Raw genomic sequence first — 17,678 nt, 5'->3', positions numbered from 1 at the left:
TGCTAAAGAGTTTGCCTTGTGTGGACTCTATTTTTATTTGGGGTAGGGTAAGAGTAGGTATGGGAGGGTACGGTGGAAACTCAGGCAGATTCAGTAGTTTCCTGAAGGCAAAGGCTGGGCAGTGCCCACACACACCGAGGCAGCCGCCTACAAAGAAGGCTCACCCATAAATATTTTCCATTCCTTTGGGCTGACCTGATTCTGAGAGTAAAAGGAAATTCTTCGTGGTGCTGAACAATATTGGGCCATTTTCATATAGCAAGCCAGCTTGGGAAGTAAATACATAGGCTATAACTACAGTACCGGGTAGAGTTGAGGATGGGTTGGTTCTACAGAAATTGCAGACCACTTAGTAAATACCGACTATCATTGGTGGCAGCAAAAAACCGGTGGCAGATGGTGGCCTTTAATGCATTATGTTGGTTACCTACTCTAAATGAGGATTCCCCCTTAACAAACCTCCCAGTTAATTTTTAAAGGTCTCTGTGGGACCAGAAAGCTGTTATTTTTGAAATGCCTTTCTTTCCACCCCTTCCTCTAAGAACAGCGAAAGCCAGTACAGTTTGAACTTGCTGGAGCATATACAGTGGATTCCACGTGGCCTTAGCTACATTTCATCTCTACGATCTTTACTGGTGGTTAAGATTGTGCTAGAGATCTCTCTTCAGAGTTAGGTAAAATATCTGCTTTTGAAAGCATTATCCAAAACGGCTATTGGGTTAAAACGGTTTGCATTTCTCCAAGCCTAACATACTTACCCATCTCCGTGTAAAAAGGTCAACTGGTTGTGTGGCAGTAAAGGCTGAATGGTGTTTTGTTTTTGTTTTTAATGCTTCCTGATTTAAAAAATGCAAGTCATAGAATCAAAGAGCCGGCAAAGATCTTAAGATCATCTAATCCATAACATATTTTAACATGTATTGGAATACCTCCCCATCGAGGGGAGGGGTTTGAGGGGAGGGGTTTGGGGGAAGGAGGGGAAAATTTGGAACAGAAGGTTTTGCAAGGGTCAATGTTGAAAAATTACCCATGCATATGTCTTGTAAATAAAAAGCTATAATTAAAAAATCACCAGAAAGAAAAAGAATCAAATATGCAACGCATTTTGAAAACTTTAATGTGCTACATAAGTAAAGTTTCAAATCTTTGATCTTAAAAAAAATCGTCTAATCGATTTCCTTCATTGTACAGATGAAAGTTCCAAAGAATACTAGATGACTTTTTCAAAATCATTCAGGGAGTAAGAAACAAAGTTTGGATCTGAACCCAGATACACTAATTTCAGTATTCTTGCTACTACTCTATAGAAACTATAAGAAGCCATTTAAACTATTATTTTTGTTAGCATTAGCTCCTTTGATTGGAGGGCAGGAGCTTCCCCCAGAGCCTCCATTTAAGGAGGGAACCCAGGCTAGTGATTACTTTGTTTCTCACCCTGGTGCATCATGCCATTAGACTTTGGTGTCCCTCTAGATCAGGTACTATCCCTCTTTCCCCAGCTTTTCACCTTCCCATTTGTGCTGCCTTCCCCACTAGATTGTAAGCTCCTTAGTGTCAAGGACAGTTTTTCTGATTTTTATCCCCAATGTTTGGTACAGTACCTGGTGCATAAGTAAGTACTTAACTTATGTTTAATGACTGACTGAGCTGTTACTAAATCATGTGTGTGTGTGTGTGTGTGTGTGTGTGTGTGTATTAAGATCATATACTTTTGTGTTTTTTATTCAGTCAGTCAATCAAAACTCTGATTAGCCCAGAGTTATATAATAGTGTCTGAGATCAAATTTATATTCAGGTCCTCCTGACTCCAAGACCAGTTCTCTATCCATTGTGTTAGAGTTAGTGGCCCTGTGATCATACAGTCTTTATTTAAAAAAAATATTTATTTTTAGGTTATATATGAACATTCATTTTTTACATATTTCCATATGAGTCATGTTGGGAGAGAAAAATCAGAACAAAAAGGAAAAACCATGAGAAAGAAAAAAAAGGTGAAAATACCATTGATCCATAATTAGTCTCCATAGTTCTCTATTACATTCAAAGTTTATTAGAATTGCCTTGGATTACTGAATTGCTAAGAGGAACCAAGTCTATCATAGTGATCATGTTGTCCTGATATCCTGTGTAATATATGAAGTGACAACACTCTCGGATCTGTTTATCCAGCCTGATTCTTCTTAGTGTCTTCTCTTTGTAACCTCCAATTTATCCTGTCTCTTTCTCTGTGTTTCTCCTCTTTCTCTCTTCTCTCTTTTTCCTTATTTCTGTCTCTTACAGAAGATGTGATAAAAAAAAAAAACTTTTAGTTTATTACCCAAAAAAGACATTTTTCTCTGCAATATTTTTACGTATTTTCTATTTTGGGGGGAATAATTGAAGCAGTTATTTCTTGTATGGCACCACTTACTCAAAGCAGATTACTGCTTGAATTAGAGCTGTGTTTCAGAGCTAAATCTAAAACTTTTTTTTCTGCCTTAAATTTGTGTTTGTAAAGAGAATATCTGTTGCGGGTTAGCTTTAGAAGTTTCTGGCATCCTACTCTCCACCCCCACCCCCCACCAGTTGTCAAATAATCCTATAAATTTATTAATCTGGTGTTGACAATGTTTCCTTTCCCACCAAACTATAACTGGATATGAACAGTAACAAATGTTTTACTTCCCTCTCACTACCAGTCCAGGTGTAGAGTGACCAAAAAAGACCATCTAACTTTTGCGGGTAACTTATTAGAGGGCGAGATAAAAATCGCAGGATAGTTGAGTAGGGGATGATTGTCTTTGTAAAGGAAAAGAATTGTTTTTTGTGAATTTTAAACATGGTATGTTTGGTTGAATTATATAACTTTTTAAAAGTAGTTCAAATTGACAAGACTTTGTCTAAGCACTAATTTAGTATGTGTCAGACACTGCAATAAACAATGGAGACACTGTTTTGTATCTCTTTGACAGAATCCCAGTGGAATCTAAACTCCTTGAGGGCAAGCCAGCACAATACCTGGAACATACTAGGTGCTTAATAAATGCTTGATAAATGGTTGAGTATTTTAACTTCAGTTTGGAAAATGACCCTCCATGATTATCTAAAAATAAAGCAAGAAAGGAAGATATGAATAAATGACATCCAGTTAGCTCAGTTGGATTTGGTTTGGAATTGTTTAGAAGTGCCATTCTCTGTATTCATAATGCTTTATTGATATGGTGGGTTTCTTTGTGTGTTTTTTTTTTAATCACTCTTACTTTTCCATAGACTATCTTTTCCCTACCCCAACAAACAGAACCTCTTCTTGAAACAAATACACACTTGACTATATTCGAATATTTGTGCTTCTTTCTGCATCTGTAGTCTACCACCTCTTTTCAAAGATTTGGGGGAAAAAAATCTTTGCATGCTACACAGTTAGTTCTCTTTGGTCTATGATTGGTCAGTCACTTCATTAATGAGAGCCTTGAAATCTGTTGATGTAGTTTTCCTTTCTTTTATTTTGGTCATTGAATAAATTGATCTACTGGCTCTTACTTTTATCTAAAATATTCTCTTTAGGAGACATGAGGCAGGCAGATGTGTTTGTATTGGACCTCCTATCCTACAGATCATAGACCAAACTAGACTTGTGGAATTGTAGTGAGTGAGACAGAACAATTTATGAACGTTTAGCCTTTTTTATTCTGGGATGAAATACTTTTTTCATACTTCTAATTATTTTATATTAATGTATTATTTTTAAATTTTCTTATTGGTTTTAGCCTCATAAAATTACCCTGGAAATGTGCTTCTGTAATCTAGTGTGTACTGGCAAGAATAGAAAAATAAAGAGAGCAGATTATAGAATCAGACTGACAAATGGTACCATTGGAGGAAAGGGGAAGAAGGAATCTCTGGATCCAAGATACTAAGCAGGCTCATGAATCAAGGTAGGAAATAGAGTTCAACAGAAAGAATGTTGGATTTAGATGGAAGCAACATGGATTCAAATCCTGACTCTGCCTTTTTTTAACTAGTGCTAACAATTCACCTCTCTGGAATTGTTTCCTCATTTGTAAAATTCAAGGGTTGGACTCATTGATTCAGGTTTTTTTTTTTTTTTTTTTTTTTGTTTGTTTTGTTTTTTAACCTTTTAATAGAAAACAGGACTTTATTTGCCAGAAAGGATAATGCCGTAGTACTTCTGCTGGAATCAGTGCATGGCTTCCTCTTTGCCAATTCTGTGTTTGGACTCAATGCAGCCTGTTTTAACACTTCTTCTCTCCAATGCTGAAACCTGACCTGCCCAGCACCGCATAGAAATCCAAGCCATAAATGCTAATGCTTGAGTCATGTTTAATCCCCAGATCAATATGCTCTTGGATCCCAAAGCCAAAGTTGCTAGTATCTGAAAAGTTATTAATTCATATTTTCACACCTTCAGCCCCTTCTCCAGAATCTCTTCAGCTTTGCTCCCATGGGCTGTACAGTGAACCGGGATCTTCTTGTTTTTCTTGGTTCTGAAAGACCTAACAGTATAGCAAGCTTTGGAGAACACTGGAGTTTGGCTTGTAAGCTGCTCTAACACTTTGGATATCCAGGTCAGCTGGTCCCCACCTTCCCCAACACAGATGTTGAGGCAGTTCTTGCATGGGTTTTCCTTTTCACCTTGATCTTGCCCCATGGTGGAAAAACCGAAATGACTAACATTGATTCTTATGGTCTTTTCCAGTCTTTGATTTTGAGTGTATAGGTATGTGTGTGTGAGAGAGAGAGACACAGAGACAGAGACAGAAAGACAGAGAACTTATTCAATATAATAGCTCCTATTACATTTTTTTTTTTATGAATTCAGGAAACTTAGTGCTTCACTTGGGGACTTCATTGAACATAGAAAATTTAGAGAGATATGAATAGAGAAAGCCATGGATCCAAAGGTATGGTTTTCCAAGTTGGGAAGTCTGAGATGGGACTAGGATGGAATTTCCTGGGAAGCTGATGTGATTCAGCAAGACATGATCCTCGAAGTTGGATCCCTTACCTTTCATGTTTATAAATCAGGATTCCAGTGGGCCTTGAAGAAAACCACTTGTTTCCTCATGCATGGGGGAGGTGGAGAGGGAGGGCCAGTAACAAAAGATGTTAGACTAGAGATAGAGATTCAGGATGCTAATTTGATTTATTTAATGCATACAGCTTGGGGAGAAGAAGCTTATAAAATTTTTTAAATCTGGTCTCTCTCTCTCTCTCTTTTTTTTTTTGTATTTATCTGCAAGGCTGACAAATATCTCTGCAGGAAGTCTCAGCACAGAAACCAAGGACTACAAAGACAGAAGTCTACCCTTTTACACTGGGCTGCTCTTATTGTTTTCAACTGCTTTGTGCTTTTCCTGAAGGGAGAAGAGAATCAGACAGTGAGTTTTATTCCTCTTTACTCTTGTTGGCAGAGGAAGTAGTGTTCAGGTATCGACATGACCGGACCAGCATAAGTGTGCACATAGAGCTCTGGTTAGCTTTGGGCCAGAGAGAATTCCCAGTGCTTTTGGCTTCCAACCCTCCAGAGAAAATCCCTACTCAGATCCAAAGGACAGAGGCTGGGGAGTAAATAGAATGACACAAAATAGCCCTAACACTTCTGAGATCTTTAAGACAGATAGCAGATAAAGTTTTGGATCCTCTGGGCTTGCTTAAAATTAGAAATTTAATTTGACAGATATTTGAGTGCTGATCACTTTGAGGGGGATGTGATAGAATTATATGGTCCCTCAAGAAGTTTACAATGAAATTGTGTGGAATAGAGAGATAAGGTGAAGAACTTACAGAAATGTGTAAATTCTTTTTTTTCTGTATTTTATTTTCATTATTTCTGTGTTTCCCCTATGATCTGTGTAATATGTACAGGCCCATATTTATTTGAGCATTGGCTAGCTAAACCTGAAGACCTGATTTTCTGTTTCCTAGAAATCAGGTGATTTTGGGGAAACAGAAATCTTCCATTCCAATCTCTCTGGATAGCAACAACCAATTAGATGCCTCCCCCTCCCCTTCTCAATGCTGTCTTACTTGTGATGTAATCTCTTGTATAAAAGCTGTGTATCTTTACTACTTCTTTAGCCCTCCTACCACGAGCTTTCTCTTTCCTTATCTCATGATAGAATAGGTCATCCTCCGGAGGTCTAATAAACAACCTTTCTGCTTTCTATTTTGAGTGATCTCTGAGTAGTCATTGTGGGTAAGGGTCTTCTACATCCCACACAAAACCAAAGATATTTATAAATGATATTTTGTTGTTGTTGTTGAGAGGTTTTCAGTTGTATTTGGCTCTTTGTAACCCTATTTGGGATTTTCTTGGCAAAAACACTGAAGCAGTTTGCCATTTCTTTGTCCAGATCATTTTACAGATAAGGAAACTAAGACAAACAGGGCTAAGTGACTTACCCAAGGTCACTTTTTAAGTGATTAAAGCCAGATTTAAACTCTTCCTGTCTCCAAGACCAGCACTTTATCCAATGGGCCCATCTAGCTGTCCTATAACTCATACTAAGTAGATCCATAAGGTTCCTTCCAGATCCAGATCTTATCATCATAAGAATATAGTTACCATGTATTAATACCACCATGTATAAATATCACATTTGAAATACAGTCAAGAAAATATTCCAGGGCAGTCAAAAAAGAGAGAGAGTACCACATGGATCAAAGTAATTTGGGAAGACTTTATGGCAAAGGTGGATCTTAGGTTGAGTCTTGTAAGAACTACCAATAGATAATTTAAACTATTAAGGGATCTTTTGAAGTGGATCTCATGATGTTGAAGTTGGAAAGATTTAGAAGATCATTTAATGTAGTTTTGCATTTCTAGTTGAGCCAAGTGAAGCTCAGAAATGTTAAATGATTATTGGTGTCATAGTCGAAACTGAAACCTCTTGCCTCTTGACCTATGCATCCCCACTATGCCATTCCATTAGATTATAGAGTCAGAGACTTAAATCTAGAAAACTTTAGAAAGCATATAGGTAGTCCAATGCTCTCTTTTTCACAGCTAAGGAAACTGAGGTCCAGACAAGATCTGGAATGGTCCTGTTGCTGTTGGCAGTATTTAGTGTTGTGTTATTTCAAGATCTCAGAGACATCTTAGGCTGGGGAATCTGCACAGTTTCAGTGCTTTCACAATGGTTTGATATAAGGCAAAGTAACCCATCCTGGTCTGATTTCTACAAGTTCCTGTTTGAATCTGTACTAGATTAGACTGCTACTTTATTGTGCCCTTAAAAGCCAGCTGGAAAACTCTGTTGGCTCAGAATGGCAGAATTGCAAGCTATCTTTTGGCCATTGATTCCTACATCGATTATTCCTTTGTAGAAAAGACTAGAAACTACAGCCACATGGCTAGTTCTTTTGCTACTGATTTCTGAACATCTTCCTTTCTTGGCACATACCTAGAGCCTCCCTTTTTAGAAATGACACTTCTCTGGGCAAATTTCCTTTTCAGTCTATCTTGCATCGATGACCCAGAACTGGGTGGTAGTGATAAAGCTGAGTCTGTCAGAGAACTCTGGTATAGATATGATTACCTTGTACCAATCTTCAACCTCCTATTGACTCATTTATTGCCTTTCCCTGAGGGCTACAGTGCTTCTCAAGTGGTATGTGCCTGTCTCAAGCCTCAATTCCAGACTTTCCTGTCTGTCTCCTTATGCCAAATTTGTCCAGATAAATAATTCCCTGTGATTTTTTTTCTTGATTTCCCCATCAGAATTTCTTGCTGATATATTTTCTAGATCTATTTGGAAGAAGATTATGGAGTGGAGCTTGTTACAATGCTTCCTACCACTCTGCTAGTTTTTGTTTTGTTTTGTTTTGTTTTGTTTTGTTTTGTTTTTATCAATTGTTAGTGTATCAAATGTTCTCCTCATTCATCTTGCTTCACTTTGCACAAGTTAATAGAAGTCTTTCCAGGTTTCTCTGAAACTGTTCCTTCAATCTGTATCCTAGAGAAATATGTCTTATAACAAGATCTTTCTTTAGATAAAAAGAAGAGTTTCCTTTAAATAGTACATAAAAACAATCTGACATTATGTGCAATGTTCCACATCTGTGGACTTTTCCCTCTTCTCCCACCTTTCCACCTTTCAACCTCTGCTAAAGAGTGAGAAAAGGTATTCTCTTATATCTGGTCTCCAAGGTCAAGCTCATTCTTTGCAATTTTATTTGTAACATGCTTTAAAAATTATTATTATTATTATAGCTTTTTATATACAAAACATATGCATGGGTAATTTTTCAACCTTGCAAAAACTTCTGTTTCAACTTTTCCCCTCCTTCCCTCCACAGTCTCCCCTAGATGGTAGGTAATCCCATACACATTAAATATATATAACATGCTTTCAAAACACAACTCAAGTGCCATCTTCTACATGAGGTCTTTCCTGATCCCCACTTCCTGCAATTACTAGTACTCTTCCCCTTGATATTAATTTGCATTTTTATTTACTCACTTATATAAAATCCTCTCTGAAATATTGTTACAATTCAAATTCAGACATTCAACTATTCCAGGTACAAGATAGCTTTTGGTTCAACATTCCAAAAATAATAGTTCATGAGTCCCTATCACCAAGCTTACTTTCATAGTCAGTCATCAAATTAGTAAAATTAAGTCAAAGCAAAGGCATTTATTGAAATAGTAAGATAAGAACGATAACAATTAAATATTTCTACCCTAAATTTGAGGCATATTCTCCTGGAAATCTATACATTACCAGTAGGAAATGTGGACATAAATATAAATACCTAGATAAAATAACAAATATAGAGAACACATAAGACTGAAGACTGTTATAGAAGGAGCAATTCATAGTTCTAGTATTATTCTTGATGATTTGGACTTTCTTTAGATAGCTTCATGTTCCATTTAAAAATCTAATGACATAAGGTGAAACTGGTCAAAACCTTTAGTATTTACAAGATACAAAGGAGTCATCAAATATTTTTATGTTACAGTGTGTAGATTTTTCAAAGTTAGAAAGGACCTCTAGTTCCACATGATATTGAATTCTCTCAATATATTATAAACTTCATAATGGCAAGAAATTTATTTTTTTTAATCTCAGCTTTATTGGAATTGAACAAAATACTCATTTTTTTCTTTGTTTTTTATTAACTTTATAATTATAACATTTTTTTGACAGTACATATGCATAGGTAATTTTTTTCCAACATTATCCCTTGTGCTCCCTTCTGTTCCGAATTTTTCCCCTCCTTCCCTCCACTCCCTCCCCTAGATGGCAGGCATTCCCATATATATTAAATATGTTATAGTATATCCTAGGTACAATATATATGTGCAGAACCGAATTTTGCTGTTGTTGCAAAGAAAGAATTAGATTTAGAAGGTAAAAATAATCTGGGGAAAAAAAAACAAAAAATGCTAACAGTTTACACTCATTTCCCAGTGTTCCTTTTCTGGGTATAGCTAATTCTGTCCATCATTGATTAATTGGAATTCGATTAGCTCTTCTCTGTGTTGAAGATATCCACTTCCATTACAATACATCCTCATACAGTATCATTGTTGAAGTGTATAATAATCTCCTGGCTCTGTTCATTTTACTCAGCATCAGTTGATGTAAGTCTCTCCAGGCCTCTCTGTATTCCTCCTGTTGGTCATTTTTTACAGAACAATAATATTCCATAACATTCATATACCATAATTTACCTAACCATTCTCCAATTGATGGGCATCCATTCATTTTCCAGTTTCTAGCCACTACAAAAAGGACTGCCACAAACATTTTGGCCCATACAGGTCCCTTTCCCTTCTTTAGTATTTCCTTGGGATATAAGTCCAGTAGTAGCACTGCTGGATCAAAGGGTATGCACAGTTTGATAACTTTTTGGGCATAATTCCAGATTGCTCTCCAGAATGGTTGGATTCTTTCACAACTCCACCAACAATGCACCAGTGTCCCAGTTTTCCCACATCCCCTTCAACATTCATCATTATTTGTTCCTGTCATCTTAGCCAATCTGACAGGTGTGTGGTGGTATCTCAGAGTTGTCTTAATTTGCATTTCTCTGATCAATAATGATTTGGAACACTCTTTCATATGAGTGGAAATAATTTCAATTTCATCATCTGAAAATTGTCTGTTCATATCCTTTAACCATTTATCAATTGGAGAATGGCTTGATTTCTTATAAATTAGAGTCAATTATCTGTATATTTTGGAGATGAGGCCTTTATCAGAACCTTTAAGTGTAAAAATGTTTTCCCAATTTGTTACTTCTCTTCTAATCTTGTTTGCATTAGTTTTGTTTGTACAAAAGCTTTTTAATTTGATGTAATCAAAATACAAAATACTTATTTAATTAAAACTTGTAAAATTAAATTGTTGAATAGATTGTAATGACCAAGAATTGTTACCAAGAAATAGGATTAAAAGGTAAACTGAAAGGGATGTAATTTGCGGTCAGTGATCTTTGCTATTGGTGGAGGTAAAGCTGATAGATTGCTTGGGCAATAAAAAGATAGATGCCATGCTGAATTTGGCATCAAAATAGTGAGTTGTCTCCCCACCTTCCACCCCTCAATAAAAGCCACTACGCTTCAAAAGGAGGAATAAACTAAACCAGGTCAGAAAACAAGCAGGTCAAAGCTTGCTAATCAGTAGTGAGGTCACAGGATCATCTGTGAGTTGTTGATTGGCTTCTAGCCTAGGTGAGATGAAGAGATAAAGAGACAAAGAGAGATTGGTTAAGGACAGTAAAATCAGAACTGTAGCCAATAATTAGGAATTTAGGATTTCTTTCCCTTGGTCTAAGATTTCAGTTAAAATGTACATGACCTATGAGGTATTACAAAGATTATGAAGGTTAGTTAGGACACAACCCCATGCAGTTGACAAGATACCCAAAGTGTCAATGTTCTGGAAGCCAAGATGACCTAAAACATGAATACTTATTCTTCCCTGTCAATCACAACTATGGAAAGTCAAGGGGCTAGATCAGGCACCTGGGATTAATTTTTCCTTGATTAAAACAGGGATTGGTGAAAGATACATAAAATGCAAAATGATGGAAATTATGGATAGATTGACAGAATGTTAGTGCTAGGCAAAGTCCAAGCATTTTTGCATTAAAAGGAATTTCATAATAATTGAGAATCAGGCAAAAAATGTTAGCGATAGTGCCCAGTCATTTTATAGATAGACACACACACACACACACACACACACACACACACACAAACACATTTAGAGAGGTAAAGCAATTTGTCCAGAGATATATAATGTTAAACCAGAGATTCAAACTGAGGTTTCCTGACTCTTTTGTCTAGTATTTTATCTCTAACATCACTTTTCCACATCAGTGGTTCATGGTTTAAGTTAAAGTCCTCTATTGTTCTATCTTCTGGTTTCTATCAGGAATAATTAGAGTAAAGATTCTGGGTAAAGTTGCCCCTGATTGCCTTTGTTGTTGTTCAATGTGTCCAACTCTTTGTGACCCTATGAATCTTAACATGTCAATATTATCTATGGGATTTTCTTGGCAAAGATAATGGAATGGTTTGTTATTTCCTGGCTTCTACTTAGAGGTATATCCCAGATGATCAATGCTATTCATTACATCATTTACATATACCTTTGGCTTCTTCAATGGTGGTCCTGAATTCTTCCTAGTTCTCTAGTGTTATTGTTCATTTGAATGAGAGAATAATCTGTAAATGGTTGATGGTTAGAACTGGATTTCACATAGTTTATGTAGAAAGGTCAGTTTTCTAGTGGAGGAATGGTTAATTAATTTAGCAGAATTCTGCTATAGCTTAATATATAATCATCCTAGTAAAAAAAGATAATAGTGCAAATATTATTTGAAGATATGGTAGGTATGCTTGATTTGCCCATTTAACTAGTGAGAGGAAGCAGTGGAAAGGTAAAGCTTTGCTTGTTTTGTGAACAGCTCGATCTTAAAGTGGAAAATTAACTAGAGTTCATGAATTGTTGTTTTTCATCCTTCATTCTTGAAGAGGACCAATGACATCAGGAGGGTGATGTCTTGACTTGCAAGTGAATTTCATGTAAGAGAGTGCAAAGTCATCAGCCTTTCTCCTTCAAGGTCATCTGAGTCCAATGACAAGATGTAGTTCAGGATGACTGAAATGACCCTAGATTCAGTGAGAGACTTTGGCCTTTTTAAGCTTTCCCAGATCTTAATTTCTCTGAAGCAACAACCATGTAGTGATTTAAGGCTACATAAGAAATAAGGCAAAAGGTGTCCTGGGTTGCCTACTAAAAAAAAAAAAATCAAACTGTGAAGGGAAGAGCCTCAGAGTTTCTAACCAGAGCAGAAACAGAAATATGCTCATTTTGAGTCATCAAAATCCAAACAATGTCATGAATTTATAGGAGATGTACAAGTACATGATAATGTTGGAAAATGTCTCAGAAAAAATCATGGATGATATTAATAACATCAAGAGAAGGAGAAGGTCTGTAACTGGAAAGAAGTTTCTGTGAGTATATTCAGAATGACGAAGTTAATATACTGACCTTTGAATGGGAGTAAGTTATAGAAAGACTGCTGCCCACATTTATTAGGGTGTTAGCAATGACTGAAGCAGTGGGCTTCCCTAAAGATTCTTTGCCTCAAAGCATCTCTCTCTTTCATTTCTTACATGTAGATATATATGCATATATCTATATACATATGAATAGACATATATGTACCTCTCTATCTATTGCCTAATGTCATGTCAGATACAAGATCATGAAATGTTTGTTGGACTAATAGTTGTAGAAATGCAAAGTAAAACAACTTTGATATTTAACACTTGCAAACTGGCATAGACTATGTAATACATGAAGCATGCTTAATACTGATTTGTCATTACTATACTAACTAGCATGACAAACATCAATTAGACAAATACATGCAATCAAAATTTATAAATCAACATGTGCAAACAATACAAATATCAACCCTTTCAGGAACAAACCATCAACCTGATTCCTATGGGCCCTTTTCCATAGATTTGACACATCCCAGAGTTCATTACAAAGTTCCCTGCCTGCCTAGCTGGAGGCCACATATTTCCCTCCATCTAAGGTGGTGCTCTGGTACATCTCTATCAATCAGCACTGCTCTTGAGTGAACATGGGATCCTTACATTTCTGAGTTCAGAGAATGTGTGGGGATAAGTTCTTGTGGATGTTTCATCAGGTTGAGGCCTCTGATTATTTTTTTTTAAGTTCTAAGAATATTTATAAGTTACATGTAAGTTCTGATGAGTAATCAATTATCTAAGCTAACAATGAAAGGAAACTATCAATGAACACTTTAATTTCCTACATCATTAGTGAATGCCCATCAGATATTTACCAAATTTGGAGGCCATATATGTCACTAGTATTTGCTTACCAAATTGTCAGAACATACAAATCATTATCAAAGTATATTACTCAACTCCTTTTTTTATTTCAGGAAAACAACATATATAACTATTTCTTAGTCTCAAAATAGACACTTAAAACAAAATAGTGTAGTTCATCCTACATTAATATGCTTATTTCCATTACAGATTGCAAAACCCAGAATTGCCAGTGTTTAGAAGGGTAATGAGAAGATAGGCCATTAACAGAAGATTAATGGAGCTTTGAATTGATTCATTTGTTCTGGATATCAATTCAGAATTATTCAAGAAAAGTTAAGTAAACTCACACTGGTTCAATGACAGGAATGAAGTTTCAATATCGCATATTCATAACAGGACAGAACTGGAAATCAAGTGGATGTCTGTTAATTTGAAAATAGCAGACTATAAATGTGTACTTGGATAGAGTAATTAATAATAATTAATTCAGACTATTCATAATACTGAACCTGAAATTTGAATATTTTGCCCACATAATGAGAAGACAAGCTGCTTTGGAAAAACCTCTCATGCTGGGAAAGATTGAAGGCAAAGGGAGAAGGGGATGGCAGAGGATCAGATACATAGATAGTATCATGGAAGCAATGAACATGAGCTGGACAGACTGGGAGTTAGGGAAGGCCTGATGTGCTGTGGTTCACAAGATCATGAAAAGTTGGATGTAACTAAACCATGAGACTACAACTGAGATAAGGACAGATAACAATTCTCCAATATCTATGTACTTAAATAGCTGGAGAGATCTTAGTCCCTTCCATTTCCTAAGTGAGGTATAAAAGAGATGCTACTTGAGAGATTATAAAATGGCATGTGAGAAAATGAGAGAGGCCTCCACAAGATAGGGAAGATGTTGCCCCATGCTACCCCGTCTCAGATACTGCAGCAACCATGAGCATTCTGGAGGAAGGGAAATTGTCAGGATAGTAAGAAAAAGTGTGTGGCAGGAGGATGTGGAAGCCCAATGAAGAGAGGCAGTATGTCTATTGCTGAGAACAAAATTTGAGACATTCTCCTTTCTGCTCCTTGCTTTATGCCCACTCTTTAATGTCTCCTGGGAGAACGTCGGATTTATATCCCCATATTGTTATGCATTTGTTTCACTTTTCATCTTAACAATTGTTTAAAAAGTAACTGGTTTCTTTAACTCTTCAAAGCCACTTTTTAAGTACTGATTTATGCTCTTGATTTAACCCCTTGGGAAGATGGGTGGGTGGTATTAAATACAGCCTGGAGGGAAGCTGTTATCAGCTAGGTACAAGGAGGGATAATCTATAGATTATTGTTATTGTATTGCTAGGTTCCCTTGGTACAAGTTTAGACCTCAGTGCAACAAAAGAGATTATATTCACACATTTTTATAGCTTCCCTAAAGCTAAGAGAATACCATATTTTATAATTGAAGAAGATTTTTAGAGCAGCTAGATGATACAGTGGATAGAGCACTGGTTCTGGAGTTAGGAATATAAACTCAGATACTTGACATCTACTAGCTGTGTGAACCTGCCCAAGTCTCTCTCTCACACACACATACACATGCACACACAGAGAGACTTTGTAAATGATCTATTGTAGTTTTCTGAGGCAGTGCTTTAAAATATACTCTCTTTAGTTTGTTCTCCCTTAGCTCATTTTTAAAAAAAATGAATCTCCTTCCCAAGATGTGGAGCCAGAAACCTTGCTTAGGGGAAACTTATTCCTGAAAGACCTGGAGAAATGTCCAGTGAGATTGCACACGGAGGTGGGGGAGTCAATTTGTTTCATCTCCTATTCTTCGAACAATTAAATTTAATCAACATTTATTTGTTTTTGAGTTGTTTCCAACTTTTCATGACTCCGTCTGGGGTTTTAGCAAAGATACTGGAGTGATTTGACATTTCCTTCTCTGGCTTATTTTCTAGTGAGGAAACTGAGGCAGAGTGAAACAGAGTCACCCAGTTAGTATCTGAGGCCAGAATTTAGGAAGATGTCTTCCTGACACTAAGCTTTCTATTTTTCAGTACTCTATTTTTGCCACCTGGTTGTGCAACATTTGTTAAGCATCTATTATGTGTCAGGTACTATGCTAAGTACAGAGGATACAAATTAAAAAAAAAAAAAAAATTAGTCCCTGTCTACCAGGAGTCTACAATCTAATGGAGGAAGGTGGGGCAAAGGTTAAGATGATGGTGGTTTGGAATCCAAGGGGTGTAGCTGGTAACAAATGGTTGGGAAACAATACTGGAAGCATACCACAACTGCTTGAAGTACTGTGTAATATTATTGTGCAATAAAAAGTGATAGAATTAATTCAGAGAAAAATTTGTACAGAATAAAATAAGTAGAATATAAAGAAAAATATGCACAGTTACTACAACAGTAGAAGTAAAAAGATCACTGAAAGGAGGACAAACTCTAAGCAAATGAAAAACTAATAATAGTTCTGGAGTGCAGATAATGAATCTCCCTCTTCTTGGCAGAGGTGAGGTACTGCTAGGACACAATGCTGCATATGTTGTCCAGTTGTGGTCATCGAATGGAATGCTTTTGCTTGACTTTTCTTGGATATAATTTTTTTTAGTTTGCTTTGCTTTTATTTGTTAAAATCAGAAGTTTAATAATTGAGAATGAGGCAGAAGTATATTTCCAGAAATGATTGTTTTGTAAAAACATTTAGTTGGTTTAATGTAGGGGAAAGGCCAGCAAAGAATCCCCAAGAGAGGAATTATGGAGAGGGCAGCAGCCTATCACATTTAAACTAACAAATATTTATTAAGCACCTATTTTGGGGGGAAGGGGAGATCTCTGTTCTAGGTTCTAGAAATGCTGATAAAATGAAAAGCAGACTCTGACCTCATGAAGCTTATATTCTACTGCCTTCTTTACATACCTCCTTCTGCCCCCAAATGAAGATAAATATAAATAAAACTGAATAGACAATAAAGGCTTAATGAATCTAGAATTGGTTCAACTGTATCAGAGCAATTCAGAGGTGTTTCAGGTTTGAGTGGACAGTCTTGACTATGATCAGGTTCTATGCTTCCTTACCTGTGGTATCTCTACCTTAGGAATCAGGAGTGACTTTTACCAGACCTTGTACTTTTATTTATTTGGCACCAACTTAATTGGGTATAAGACCAAGGAGAATAGTCACTGCTGAGATTTAGGAAGACAGAAAATCTACTAAGCTCCTGCCCTCAAAGAACATAGATTTTGCTGGGACAAGGATATATATATTCCACATATATATATATTCCACATATACATGTATATGCCCATACATATATACATACATGTGTGTGTACCTGTGCAAATGAATTTTAAGTAATTGGGTGGGGAGTACTAAGAACTAGACTAAACAGAAATTCCTTTTTAAGGGGAGTAGCATTTAAAATGAGCCTGGAAGAGAGCTTCCAAGAAGAGGTAGAGATGGTGAAAAATGCATTTCAGCATCAGGGACAGTCTATGCAAAGGTATAGAAGTGGCAAGATAGAAATTGTGTACAATGGACCTATTGTCAAATTGGAGATAGCTCTTCCTAAAACAAATATCCAGTTCAGGGTAAATAAAAGTAACTATTAGAACTCCTAGGATCATAGACATAAGGCTTGGAAAGGATTCTTAGAAAGGATCCCTAGTCCAATGTTGTCATTTTACAGATAAGGAAACTGAATCCAAGAAAAGGGAAGGAACAGGTAGTAAATAGCATATCTCTGACCCAGGCATGTGCTGGAGTCAGATGGAAAAAGTTCAAGGAGTGCATTGTTTAGTTTTCAGTGTGAGCATTTATATCTTCTAGCAAAAGGTACAAATCATAGCCAGATTGATTGTCTAAATTTTGAAAAGTACTGGAGAAATTATTGATAACATCAATTTTATTTAAAAGTGTATCATGTATACTTTTTTTTAACTGTTCTTTAAATATTTACCAATGTACCCCAACTCAGACTTCTTGTTTGTATGAAAAAGACAATGTAACTTCTGATTTTTGAGAGGATAGATATTGTGTTGAATACCAGCATTGGGTTTGGAGTTGTTAGCAGAACTTCTCTGAGGAGAGACATATATGGTTTAGCATTCTTTAAGAAAATGAGAATGATTTTGGAAGTTGCAGACAAGTGTGAAACTGACTACTCAAATGTCCCTAATTTCTACCTTGTCTCTCTTAGGATTTCAGAGATTTTTCCTTTGATTGAGATCAAGACCTTTCACTTCGTTAGAGAGAAATGCTCTCACGTTCAAGTGAAAAAAAAAAACTATTCACTTGTGTATTTTGTTGTTTTTGTCATATTCTAATGTGTAAAAA

At 36.3% G+C, this 17,678-nt stretch overlaps 1 long non-coding RNA gene and 1 pseudogene across 1 annotated transcript; one reads left to right on the top strand and one right to left on the bottom strand.

Annotated features, from left to right (window-relative positions):
* The first annotated feature begins 1,823 nt into the window (after nt 1-1,823).
* Nucleotides 1,824-16,587, top strand: LOC141561348 (uncharacterized). The gene is made up of 3 exons (XR_012488030.1): nt 1,824-3,914; nt 4,820-4,901; nt 5,241-16,587. It is a non-coding gene; the product is annotated as an uncharacterized LOC141561348 (long non-coding RNA).
* On the bottom strand, nt 4,136-4,648 carry LOC141561347 (large ribosomal subunit protein uL5-like; annotated as a pseudogene).
* Nucleotides 16,588-17,678: the final 1,091 nt, after the last annotated feature.

The sequence above is a fragment of the Sminthopsis crassicaudata genome, chromosome 3 (assembly GCF_048593235.1).
Source record: "Sminthopsis crassicaudata isolate SCR6 chromosome 3, ASM4859323v1, whole genome shotgun sequence".
NCBI classification, from domain to species: Eukaryota; Metazoa; Chordata; class Mammalia; order Dasyuromorphia; family Dasyuridae; genus Sminthopsis; species Sminthopsis crassicaudata.
Note: the sequence above shows the minus strand (reverse complement) of the source record. Positions and strands in the feature narration are given on the sequence as shown.